This window comes from Mus pahari, chromosome 11 (assembly GCF_900095145.1).
Source record: "Mus pahari chromosome 11, PAHARI_EIJ_v1.1, whole genome shotgun sequence".
NCBI lineage: Eukaryota > Metazoa > Chordata > Mammalia > Rodentia > Muridae > Mus > Mus pahari.
In genome coordinates, this window is record NC_034600.1 from 64,870,580 (window position 1) to 64,884,953 (window position 14,374).

At 37.4% G+C, this 14,374-nt stretch overlaps 1 long non-coding RNA gene across 1 annotated transcript in view; it reads left to right on the forward strand.

The window, feature by feature from the left end:
• Positions 1 to 11,185, forward strand: part of LOC110328765 — an 18,926-nt gene extending 7,741 nt beyond the window's left edge. The window contains exon 3 of the long non-coding RNA XR_002380884.1: positions 10,557 to 11,185. This is a non-coding gene — a long non-coding RNA (uncharacterized LOC110328765). The remainder of the gene's footprint in view (positions 1 to 10,556) is intronic.
• Positions 11,186 to 14,374: the final 3,189 nt, after the last annotated feature.

Genomic DNA, 14,374 nt, shown 5'->3' on the forward strand with positions numbered 1-14,374 from the left:
TCTCTCTCTCTCTCTCTCTCTCTCTCTCTCTCTCTCTCTCTCTCTCTCCCCCGTGCATGTACAAGCACAAGGTCAACTGTGTGTTTGAGTATATGTTCATGTGCACTAGTACAGAGATGTATATACCACAAAGGGTCTATAGAAGTCAGAGGACAAACACAGGTCTTGCCTTTTACCTTGTTATTAGGCAGGGTCTCACTGGTTTTCTCCGAGTTGTCTGAAGGTAGCAGACCTGGGAGCTCCTTGGGACTTTGCTGTTTCTGCCTCCAGAAGAATCACTGTAGGAGCCCTGGGATTACAGGTGGATACTGTTGCTAGTTTGGGGTAAATTTGGGGGATTTAAATTCCTATATCCATGTTTTCATATCCTATGTTTTACACAGTGAGGTGGTTTTCCATTTGTGGCTGTAGTGACATTTGATGACATCTGATTATCCATGTCTGCTATGCACTCCTTGAACTTCAGGCTTCTCTCTTCCACTATTCATTGCTATTGCTCGGCATGATGAGCTTTTCTTATCTGACATTCCAGTAGGAAACTGTTGAGTTCTTCCTCCTAAAATAGGTTCACTCTAGTGATCACCATCTTTATAAAAGGGACTGTTTGTGTCACTTCCCCCTGTCTTTGCTTACAAACACCTAGTAAAGCATCAAATCCTGCTGATCTAGTATCCAACATCTGTCACAGACAGAGCTTTGTTTCTAGATGGCTTTGGTAAGAGTATCAAAAAGTCTGTGGATGCACGTTCTAGTTTGACTGCTGTAGCAACTCCCTAAAATCTCATCTCTCTCTTCTTTAAATAAATAAATAAATAAATAAATAAATAAATAAATAAATGGATTTTTTTTCAAGGTGTGCACTACCAGTGGGTTTAATGGTAAGGTCTTTTCAAAAAGGTAGTATATTTGGCTTCTCAAGACCCAAAAAGTGTGTACATTTGCCGGATAGACTTTCATTTACAATATTTTAAAATATGTATTCTTTGGAGATTGCATACATGTATATAACATATTTTGTTTATATTTCCTCCCATTATTCTCCTTATGTCTTCTATAAATCTTACTGAAATATATCTTTTCTTCCAATGAGTCCTACCTTGGTGTTCATGTATTTTTCATATATTCTTAGTTTATTGAATTTATTTATGATCGTCTACACAGTCATAATGGGGGATTATTTATTGAAGCTTGGACAATTTAGCAGTCACTATACCACTGAGAAATATTCCTTTCCCTCCTTCAAGAAGCTTTAACTGCCAATAGTTCTTTAAGGAGAATTCCTCTTGATCTATTAAAGTTTGTTTGTATTTTGTACAAGTAACCAGTTCACAAGTGCAATGGTCTTGTTATTCTCAGAAGATAATATTTTATGATCTCCCTCCCCAGTCTTTGGGTCTTACATTCTATCTAACCTCTCTCCCATGCTTTTTTTCTCAAGTCTTGACATGAAAGGAGATGATATTAATATCCAGTATTGGACTAGTCATTGTACAGTCATATATTCTCCATACTTTGACTAACTATGCATTTCTGAGTTAACTATCATAAATAATGCAAAAAGCAGATTCTCTCACCAAATGAAAACAGTACTAATCTATGTGAATAAAGGTCAGTTCTAGAAGGCATTTTGACAACATATCAGATTAGCAAAACAAGCATAATAGATTTCATCCCCCAATAACTATCAACCCCCTCTATCATTTTCTTTAACCTGGTTTGCAGTAACTGTCCTAAATTTCCTTCTGTGAAGTAGGCCACGGACCTTATCAGATATAGTAGGCTCCCCCATAACAATCATGGCAATACTGAAGCAATGGGAATATCTTGCCTAGTGGCCAGTATCAAACCCACTGACTCCATAGCTGGATAAGAGTTGTGACTGGTAAGTTTTCTTCCCCAGCAACCTGTATAGCTCTCCTGGTACTAGCAAATCTTGCCCCCATGGAGGAAGCTTCCAGCAAAGGTCTACATTGATTTCTATATTTCCTGAAATCATAATTTGTATTTTATTTATTCCTTTATTCTTTTCATTCATTACACCCAGAATGTAGCCTGTAGTTTCCTCTCCCTCCACTTGTCTCTGTCTGTCTCCAACCTCATCTATCTGCTCATATCCATTCTACTTCCATTTCCCTTAAAAGAAAGAAAGAAACAAAGAAATAAATAAATAAATAAATAAAGAAAGAAAGAAAGAAAGAAAGAAAGAAAGAAAGAAAGAAAGAAAGAGGACTCCTTGAGCTATAGCTCAGTCTGCCTCCTAGGAGGTCTGCTGTCTCCCAAGACAACCAGAGACCTGGAGTCATTAGGGACTACCAACTCTGCCTGGAGTGCCAGAGGCCTGCTACTACCAGGGACTATCAGGCCAACCAACACCAGAGGCAACCAGATGACTAAAGTATAATCCAAGAACTCAATCAAAAAAACAAGGGCAATGTGTCACTGTCAGAAACAAGTTCTCCTACTACAGAAAGCTCTGGATATCCTAACACACTCAGAAAGCAAGGCAATGTCCTTGAATCTCACTTTATATAGCTGATAGAGACCTGTAAAGAAGAAGTAAATAAATCCATTAAAGAAATGTAATGTAAGAAAATACAAGCAAACAGGTGAAGGTCTTTAAAGGAGAAATGAATAGATATAAAGAAATACAACTAAATACAATCAAACAGATGAAGGACATGAATAAAACTGTCCAAGAATTGAAAATAGAAATAGAAGCAATAAAGAAAACATAAATGAAAGCAACCCTTGGGATAGAAAACCTAGGAAACAGAACAAGAAACATAGATGTAAGCATCAACAACCAAATACAAGAGATGGAAGAGAGAGTCTCAAGCATAGAATAAAAGAACTTGATATATTAGTTAAAGGAAATGTTAAGTCTAAAATTTCTAGCACAAAACATCCAGGAAATTTGGGACACTAGGAAAAGGCCAAATGTAAGAAAAATAGACTACATGAAGGAAATGATTTCCAGATTATCGGCCTAGAAAAGATCAACAACAAAATCATAGAAAAAAAAAAAAAAGACTGAAGACTTTCCAGAGATATCCACTATGGTCATTTGAATAGACTTGGTCCAGGGAGTGGCACTAATAGGATGTTTGGCCTTATTGGAGTAGGTGTGGCCTTTTTGGAGGAACTGTGTCACTGTGAGGGTGGGCTTTGACACTCTCCTCCTTGCAACCTGACAATTCTCTCCTGGCTACCTTCCAATGAAGATGTAAAACTCGCAGTCTCCAGTGCTATGCCTGGATACTACCATGCTTCCTGTCATTATGATAATGGATCGAGCCTCAGAAACTATTTGCCAGCCACAATTAACTTTTGTCCTTTGTAAGAGTTGCATTGGTCATGGTGTCCCTTCACAGCAGTGAAAACTCAAACTATGGCAAAGATTGGTACCAGGGACTTGGGTCTTTCTGTGATAGGCATGACCATGTTTTTGTTTGGAAAAATGTGGACTTGGGACTTTGGATTTGGAGAGGAATAGAATGTTTCAGTAGGGCTTAATGGAGCATCCTAGGAGGAATAAGGAAGACACTGGTGCTAAGGGTGATTTGAACTGTGGAAGCCTAGCTTCAGAATTTTCAGGGGAGAAGAATTTTAATAAGTGGCCTAAAGACTGTTTTTTTAATATTTTGGTAAAGAATTTGGCTGCTTTTTTTTCTCTGAAGAGTCAGCCTGAGGCTAAGGTAAAGAGACTCAGATTAATTGCTTTGAAAAAGGAGGTCTCAAAATAACCTAGCATAGATTTTGTCTTTTGATTTCCTCTCATAAAGAACATTTTAATCAAGCATAGCAAGTCTAGAATGGAAAAGCACAAAATGTGTGGTTCAAGTAATACAAGGTCACTAGGAAGTACAATGAAGCTTCATACTGTATTCAAGAAGATAAACCTTATTAAGGGACTGGAGATTTGGGGAAAGATTCCACCCAGCTAAGCTTATTTTCAATGCATTTTCCATTGAACAAGGAATAGTTATATCGTGTTAGGTTTATTATTACTTGGTAATTGTTTTCATTAGGACTTTTAAATGGGAATGAAGTATAGTATAGAAATGAAGAATCCAGATCTTGAGTAGTAGTAGTCAAGTGGTCCAGTCATGGACCACTAGCCCAGAAGAAAGAAGTTTGTTGTAGTAAGGCATGTGATGTTAGAGGTTTGTGACCTGCCTTTTGATTTTGATATTAGAGGGGATTATAGTTAAATGATGAATGTCAGAAGAGACTTTGAACTTTGGATTTTTAATATTGTTAAGAATGTTATAGACCATGGGACTTTTGAATAAATTCATTTTGCATTATGCTATGGCTAGGTATGGCTCCGATAGATGCACGTGTTTGAACAAGTCTATGGGGGGGGGCGGGGAGTGCAATGTGGTAGTTTGAAGGTTTGGGTCAGGGAACGGTACTATTATGAGTAGTGATCTTGTTGGAGTAGGTGTGGTCTTACTGGAGGAAGTGTGTCACTTTGAAGGGGGCTTTGAGAGCCTTCCCCTTGATTCCTTCTAATCAAAATGAAGAACTCTGAGCTCCTACAGCACCATGCCTACCTGAACACTGCCATGGATCTCACCATGATGATAGTGAACTGAACCTCAGGACCTGTAAGGAAGCCCTAATTAAATGTTGTCCTTCATAAGAGTTGCTTTGGTCATGGTGTCTTTTCACAGCAATGGAACCCAAACTAAGACATCCACCAAACATAGCCTAAAAAATACAATATGACTAGACAAAACCCCTTGTGGCAAATATAGTTTGAGCATCTGGAAATGCTAGCTAACAAAGATCAGTGGCAAAGGACCTGTATTAATCTGGGAGTATTAGAGTCTTCTCTTACTGACTACTTACAGACTAGGCCTAAGGTCTTTATTTAATAAGCTGAGGCTCCTTGGACAGACCAATTATATATATTTATACATAAAATTTTTACTTTGCTTTTAAAATAGCATGTTTTTATATGGCATTTTTGTAGATGCTTAATTTTGGTTAACCATTTTCCTTCCCTCTTACATTTCCCTTCTTCCACCTGATCTCCACATGTCCTAAATATCTTTCTCTTGCTGGGATGAAACACCCTGACCAAAAGCAAATTGGGGAGGATAGGGTTTCTGCTACTTACCAGATTAAAGTCCTTCACTGGGGAAAGTCAGGCGGGAATTTGAGGCAGGAGCCTGGAGACAGGAACTGAATTAGATTCCAAGTAGGAAAAATGTTTCCTGTGTGTTTCTCATGATTTGCTCAGCTTTCTGTAACACCAAGGACGAGCTACAGTGAGCTTGACCCTCACATACCATTGTTGATCAAGATCATGCATTAAAGACTTACTTCCAAGTCAACATCATGGAAGCATTTTTTTTCATCTGAGGATTCATCTTTAATGACTCTAGTTTGTATCAAATTGATGAGTCTAACCTGAACACAATATGAAACTTCTTAGTTTTAATTTTAATTCATCATGGAGTCGACTAAGAGACACACCTCTATCTGGGTCTAAAAGACTATTTCTTGGAAAGATTAGCTGAGAAATGAAAGTCTTACTCTGGTATTAATATTACTTTCCATTGGAAGCTCAAAGATAAGTACCAAAGTAAAAGCTGTTGCATTTTGTTTTTTCTGGCTGACCTTTGCAATTACTGATGCCTATACCTACTCGTTAGCTACAGCTGACGCCATCTTCCACTGATGTGAGAATCCCTATTATCTGGTTTCACAATATGGTTAGGAGAAAAGATGCAGAAATTGAGTAATCTCTCTCTCTCTCTCTCTCTCTCTCTCTCTCTCTCTCTCTCTCTCTCTGGAGTGACAGTATAGAAGTGAAAGAGTACAAAACAAAATAATTCCACAGAGATGTTACTAATGAGAGAGATGTTACATCATTAAATATTTTTATACATTAAAGTTGGTGATATTTAATTCACATGAAAACCATCCTTAAGAAATTCAGACTCCATAAAAGAACTTTGTAATACTTAAGATGTATTTTCACTTTTTCTATTTTTTTCATGTGCTAAATGCAAACTGTACATTTTTCATCTTTTTCTTAAAAAATTATCTATTTATAACCCAAGTGTGGTCTTTCTCTCCTGGTCCCAACTTACAAGGTCTCCGTTTCCCCTCTGCATCACTTTTCAGAGGGTGCCCCTCTTCAATATCCCCCTACCCTGGGCCATCAAGTCTCTATAGTTTAGGTGCCTCCTCCCAGAAAAGACAGCCCTTGGCTACATGTGTGTGAGGGGACTTGAACAAGCTTGAGTATAGTCTTTGGTCGCTTAGTCTCTGGGAGCTCCCTAGGGTCCCTGATAGCTGATACTTTTGGTCTTCCTATGAGGTTGCTATCCCTTTCAGTTCCTTCCATCTTGCATCTCACTCTTTCTTATGGGTCCCTGAGCTCAGTACAATGCTTGTCCTTGAGTACCTGCATCTGTCTCAGTCAGCTGCTTGGTAGAGCCTTTCACAGGACAGCCATGCTAGGCTCCTGTCTGCAAGCACAACATTGCATCAGTAATAGTGTCATGGATTAGTTCCAACTCGTGGGATGGATCCCAATTTGGGCTGGTCACTGGTTGACCATTCCTTCAATCTCTGCATTTCTTTGAGACAGAATCAATTTGGGGTCGAAAGTTTGTAGGTAGTTTTTTTTTTTGTTTTGTTTTGTTTTGTTTTTTGTTTTTTGTTTTTTTTATTCCATCACTCTCGAGGTTCCTGTCTGGCTACTGGAAGGAAGACCCAATTAATGATGTCTGGATTTTTAGATTGGGGTGAGGGGACAAAATAGTCATGAAAGTCAGAAGGAAAGAGGGACCTGGTGGGAGAGGAGAAGGGGAAGGGAATAGATGGACACAATTAGGTGTGGGGAGAGACAGAAGAGAGGTCCAGAAGACCAGGAACATGAATGGAAATATGCAGCTGCTGGGTGTAGGTGCTAGGGTGAATCTCTAGGAAGTCCCAGAAACCTCAGAGGGGAGAGACTCACAAAGATGTATTTTCTTAGAGATATGATTAAGAATTTCCAAATGTTAGGAATGGGAATGCTTTTAGTTTAGTGCCAGTGAGTTGAAATTAGGAAAAGAATTAGTAATGAAAAAAAACCATAATCATTCAATTCTGATTGGCTGATATAAAAGTTATAGGATTTATCTCTAGAAAAAAACACATTGAGATGAATGATCATCTTATATAAGCATAGTTCTACAGATCTTTTTTTTATCATGTATTCTATTGTTAAAGAAAAAAGAGCCATGTCATAGAAACCTTGCAGATATAGAATACAACTCCCATATGGGGAAAACCAAGTTAGCTTGACTTTGTTACCACACCCAGGAATCTAATAAACAAAATAGAAATAAACTGTAGAAAGGAAGTGATTTGACATGGGTAGAGGTATCAACACATAAAACTATTGAAAATATCTTGAACATATTTTATGAATGTGAAAATGTGGTCTAAATTAATCAAATATTTGAAAATAACAGGCAAAAATGTGAGAAAGTTTCAAAACTGAAAAAAAAAATCCTTAAACAAAAAGGGATTTGGGGAAGATAATTACTAAGAATATGAATGTTGGAAACAGAGGCATACAATCTGACTTCCTGAAAATATCCTAAAGAAAAATTGTACTTAAAAGAACATATAAATATGCTACACTAAATCAGCAGGAAATAATTTCTGATGAAATAAAGGACTATTAAAATGCACTAACAAAGCAAAAGAAACTAAAAATAACAACAAAAGACAAAGATCTCAAAGGATTTCTTTCTTCACACACAAAAGTATGCTTTTTTGTATCTCTTCATAGCCTACTAGCTTATAATTTTAACCATAGTTGTTCTTTTTTTAATTATTATTACTTTTATTTTTTTATAGGTCCAGTAATTACTCCTCACAGTCCACCCTCCCACAGATCCTTATCCCATTCCCCCTCCCCTTGTCTCCAACAATTCTTAAGTTTTGTTTCATATTGATATTTTTGCATTTTTAATGGGGTTGTTTCTGGGTGAGTTATCTATATTCAATTCTCTACTCTTACACATGTACACTTAGTACTACTTAATATCAATTACAGGTCCCTGTTTCAATGAAATGATGGTCAGCCTGCCAACTGTCTTGGGCAGCACTGGATGGGTTGGGTTGTCACATTGATCACTCACTCTACCTGCTGTTTCTCATGTGCTTGCTGTGTTGGCTCCTTATCTACTTGTTCATTCATTGGGGTTACGAAAATGGCTACTCTAAATGGACACAAATCTTATAAGGGCACAGTGTAACTAACACTCACAAGCAGAGTTACTCTTAATAAGTACTCTTTTATTTCTTTATTTTATTTGAATTAAGGATCAAAATCTATTTGTACACTCATATATATATATATATATATATATATATATATATATATATATACTTCATGCAGTTTTTGCTTAGTTACTGATTTACAATATTTTCAAGGATTGATCTTTAAAAAAATAAAAAGTTATTGTTTTTTTAAAAAGAACAAAATCTATTACAGACTGATTCTCCTTATAAAAGATGGGAAGTCTTTTGATATTTATGTTAATGGAAATTAACAATTACAGTTATATAGAAAGCTCACTTATAAATACTACTGGCATATATATGATTTATATATATATATATATATATATATATATATATATATATATATACATATACATACATATAATATTCTGAATGGGTTTAAAATCATTGCAAAAATAGAGATTAGCCAAGAAAAAAGTTATGAATTCTCATTCACATATATTCATATATAATCATATTGATCAGTATAATTCATTCACGTGCAAAGCAAAAAGCTGATTCAATTTAAGATGCTATTCTATTTTCACTAAGGAAAAATGGACATAGTCTAACTGGATGATTCTTTAGTGTTTTATATATCATTTGATTTTAATTATAAACATTCGAGATTACTATAATGTGAATGAGAGAAGCTTTGTTAACATCTAAAGACTAGATCTGAAGTAAAATTTCATGCATAAATAAACCAAAATAGAGAAATAAATTAAAAAAAGAAGGAATAAGCACTCAACAGTAGAATCTGTCAACACTCTCTATAACAATTCCAATCAAGTGAAGTCCCCAAATAGTACTATTAAAGTACTCTTTGCTATCACAAAACTAGCACATCAAATAAAATACAGAATTCCAAGTACAGTTTATGACAGGCTTTATTCATAATCCTGTCATTTTCTTTATGCTATTTCAAATGTCATTACCATAATCCCTTAAATTTTTTTTTTTTTTTTGCTTTTAGGTTCTTTTAATATCTTGCTATAGCAAGGAAAGAACATTTCAAACAAAAGGATATTTCTACTTTATGATTAGATGAGAAATAGTGTTTCAAATATATTCTCCTGATTTATTCATATATTTTCTAGTTTAAAAAAAATCTATAAAGCATTAAAGTTTTTTCTATATCAACTGTACTTTGAATAACAGTGTTTTTCCTTTTTACCTATCTCAACATGAATTCTCTTTTAACCTGGCTGACATTATTATTCCTGTACTTTAAGCTTTGATTTATCACTTTTATTTGCTAAAAGGCCCTCAAATGCTTTGATCTTTTTCTCCTGTTATATGAAGAACTTAGTCTTTTAATTTATCATCTTCTGAGTCTTCCACTTTATTATTATTACATTTTCTCTAATCTCTTCATCTCAAAATAAGTTTTGCTTTTTCCACTATTATTTTAGAATGACATAAAATCATGGTTTTGTGGCAGTATGCAGAAATGTTTTTGATTAATAAAAATTTTTAGAGCATTTTCATTGCAAATATTCATCATCAAGTCTGGTAACATCAATATTAATGCAATGTATTATAACAATGTATAATATATCATTTTATGAATTTATTAGAAGTGTTTCTACTGATGCAGGTATATTGGTATATAAAAAATCATTGAAAAGTTTTTAATACTGTGTAATAGAAGTAAGCAAGCACAAATGGAATGAAAGATAGGCAATTCAATTATGCATAATAATCTTAATAACTAATGTGTTCTATATAAAGCAGTGTAATTTGAAATGTATTTATTCATTTATGATTATAGATTAATCAAATTCTAAAAGGTTAATAAGTTTAATGTTGAACACCCTATATTCTAATGTATTTACAAAATGTGTTTATGTGTTCCATAAATTATTTAATTGTTATGAATATTTCCTGTTATAAAGTTTAGAAAATAAAAATGAAATAAAAAATTAGAAAATAATTATAGTGTAGTAGTTGCATTGTATATTAACATTTATTATTAATGTAAGAAACTACCCAAATAAAAGAATCACAAAAATATCAAAGTAGATCATAAAACTAAAAATGTGCCTTTGAAAATCTTAGAAATATGATAAAATTTGATATATTTGGTAGTAGTGTAAATGTGGAATGTTCAAATCTAGTCCATGCATATATTTCTAAATATACTTACTGGATTTTATAGATTTATATATATACATACCTATTACAGTATCTTGGAGTATAATTTTCATTATTTTAAATGAAACTTTTATTGGTCTGATATAATTGTTGCTTTGCAGGCTTACTGCTAAATAAGCTCACCCTCTCTTTGAACTCTGAACTCTGGCTGACTAGTTCACTGCTGTTCTGGCTGAAACTCCTTTCCAGGCTAACTGATTCAATCTGGCTTCTCTCATATTCTAACCGAATTGCTCTGCTTGGCCTCAAAATACCTCTGGTATTTAGTGCTAATCTTCTGGCTCCTTCATATTCACTGGGTTCAACTGCCTCTACTGACCTGTACTGAACTGAGTGAGGGGACAGTTATCTCAACACCACTGTGCTGCACTCTCTTCACTGACTCCTATCTTTTTTCTCACTCCCTGTGCTGCTCTTAAATACTTTGTCTTGACTGTGCTGCTGCCATGAGAGATAGCATAGATGGCATAGCCTATCTCTGACTCATTTCGTCAAATCTTTCTCTGATTTGTCACTATCTATCCCTAAATTCAACATCATTGTTTGGCATTAAAGGTGGGTATTAAGGGCATGTCTGTAGCCCAGCCAGAGGAAAATAAAGGTGTTTCGTGTGTCTGTATTTCATCCATATCACACATACCTTGGACGTGATTTGAGGAGCCATGTTGCCAGATTAAATTTCCTCTATAATTATTTGAAGAACATTTAACTAATTAAAATTTACTGAAAGTTATCAAGAGTTCTGAATACTTCAAAATTTCATTACAGAAACTTAAAAAAAGTATTTGACGATAGGGAACTTGGTGGGGAGGGGGAAAGAAAGAGGCAAGGGGGAGGGATTGGATGTAGGTAGAATTAAGGAAAGATGGCCAGGAGAGGAAGGGAAATTGGCAGAGGAGGGGGAAGCCAGGAGGGGAACTATCTCCAGGATGTGTCTGAGACCTGGAACTGGGGAGACAGTCTATGAAGGTGACTCTAGCTGAGATTCCTCATGGTGGGGGATATAAAACCTGAAGTGACCACCTCCTATAGCCAGGTAGGATTCTCTGTTAAGGAATAAAGACACCAACCCACCCACAAAATCTTCTACCCAAAATTTGTCTTGTGTATAAGAAGTTCAGGCACAAAGGTGCCACAGCAGCAGAGGAAATGGCCAGCCAATGACTGGCTCAACATAAGATCCATCCCATGGGCAAGAGCCAATCATTAACACCGTTAATGATTCTCTACTATGCTTGCAGACAGGAGCCTAACATAACTGCTCTCTGGGAGGCTCCACCCAGCAGTTGATCAAAACAGATGCAGAGACCCACAGCCATACTTTAGACTGAGCTTGGGAAGCCCTGTGTAAGACTTTGGGGAAGGACTAAGAACCTGGAGGATTTAGGGATTCCACAAGATCAACACAGTTAACAAACCTGGAATTTGGGGACTCCCATAGACTGAACCACCAACCAAAGAGCGAGCACTAAACCTTCCCACACTTGTGTAGCAGATGTGCACTTTAGTTTTCATACAGGTTCCCCAACAACTAGAATGTGGACTTACCACGATTCTGTGGCCTGCCTGTAGATCCTGCTCCCCTAACTGGGCTGTCTTGACCAGCCTCATTGGGAGAGGCTGTGCCTAGTCCTGCAGTGCCAGTTGTCTTTAAATAAGAACAATACCAAGTGTCTCTTAAATTCTTTCCAAAACAATTCTATGCACAAAGGTTTTCCGCAAAACAACAATTGTTGCTTAGACACAACCAGTAATTTGGACAAAGACTGAAAATACCCTTGCTTCTTCTGATACTGTCCAGAAATTGCCACTTCAGTGAATACCCGAGGAGGAAGGGGCTTCCTGTGCCAGTGTCTGTAGCAGGAATGGAGAGGCCAGCTCTATGTAAACCCCAGGGGTGAGCAGCCACAAAACCATCTCCTTCAGGAGGAGCTAATTGAGGACTGCCAGAGAGATCAAGAATTGCTGGTGCAGGCAATTCCAGTCAATCAGGAACTGCTGTTTGGAAGAGATGCTTTCTTGGGACCCATGAGGCATAGGTAGAGTTATTAAAAGGAGCTTGCAGCAGTGTTCAGATGAGCTTGCTGTGGTATTTCTCACCTGCTCCCAGAGTCTGTGTTGTTGACTCCATGCCACCTCACCTCCAACCCCATGGGCAGGCAGGGTTGGGTGGTTGATAGTCCAGGGCACAGGCTCCAAGTATCCTCTTTGGTACAGAGGGCTGACTTTTGAAATTGTCGCTAATTTCTGAGGAGAGAACATCTGCTAACATGGGAGCACCTGCTATAAAGATGCCGATCACCTTGTTTGTATCTTCCCTGCTGTGTGTGCTGGAAGGTTCTGTGAGAACAGATGATAATGAGTGTGCTTCCAGTCCTTGCCGCAACAGGGCTATATTCCAACAAGAAATCCATGGCCACTACTGCTTTTGTGTGCCTGGATCACAAGACAGGCATTATGACCTGGAAGTGGATAAATGTGTTCCTGATCCCTGTAAGAATGAAGCTATTATAGAATGAATGCTTCTATAAGATAGGAAGATACAGCTGGGCTGTGGTGGCGCACGCCTTTAATCCCAGCACTTGGGAGGCAAGGGCAGGCAGATTTCCGTTCGAGGCCAGCCTGGTCTACAGAGTGCGTTCCAGGACAGCTAGAGTTATACAAAGAAACCCTGTCTCAAAAAGACAAACAAAACACAACAAAACAAACAAACAAAAAACACCAAAACAACAATAAAAATGTAGGAAGATGCATGTATGTCTGTCATCAAGCATATTCAGTTGAGAACTGAGAGTTGAAAATGTATGAATATGGATTCCAGCCATGTCTACATGGTGTTCCGTGTCAGGGCACTCTTGGAGCTTACTTCTCTATGTACCTGGGTTCCTTAGAGACTACTATGAACTCAAGTTTGATGAATGGTCCAGTAAATCATGTATGCATGGAAGTATATGCGTGGATGGAAGAAACAACTACTACCATGACACACTGTTTTGATGCCTCATTGTTAGTCAAAGCCTTGTCACAATGATATAGCATGGGAGGCCACTGCTGGCAGTTATATTTGTGACTTCTGGCTAGGATACACAGGTACCCTGTATGAGAGGGACATAAATGAATACATTAGCACCCCCCCCAATTTTGGGGGGAATGTGTCCATCTGTCCTCAGAGGATCATTGGGGACACATGGCTGACTGGCCTTCCTCCTTCCACTACCTTAGTGCCTTAGACTGTGTTTATATCTGTCGTTGTGGATTCACAGACAGGAGCCTAGCATAACTGCCTCTGAGGAGCTCAAGACAGCAGCTGATCAAAACAAATGCAGAGACCCACAACCAAATGTTAGATGGAGCTCAGGGAGTCTTGTGGAAGAGTTGAAGCAAGGATTGAGGAACCCAGAGGAGGGAATAGGGACTCCACAGTAAGACCAACGAGTCAAGAAACCTGGACCATTGGGGTCTCCCAGAGACTAAACCACTAACCAAATATCATGCAAGTGCTCTATCTAAGTCCCCAACATGTGTAGCAGATGTGCAGCTTGGTCTTCATGTTATTTCCCCAACAACTGGAGTGGGGGCTTACCCTGAATCTGTTGCCTGTCTGTGGATCCTGTTCCACTAACTGAACTGCCTTTTTTGGTATCAAGGGATGTTCCTAGTCCTGTAGTGATTTGAGGTGCCAAGGTGATTGGGTGCCAGATGTGGAGGGCCTTCTAGTGCTCAGAGGTAGAGGAGAAGGGTTAGAGGAGGGGCCATGGAAAGGAGGACTGGGAGGGGGGGTATAATCAGGATATAAGGTGAATGAATGAATGAATGAATGAATAAGTAAATAAATGGAAAAAGGCAAAAAAAAATAGTAGTGTTATTGGTTACCACCCACATCATTTTAGAATGATAAATAATGGATGGCGAATACAGG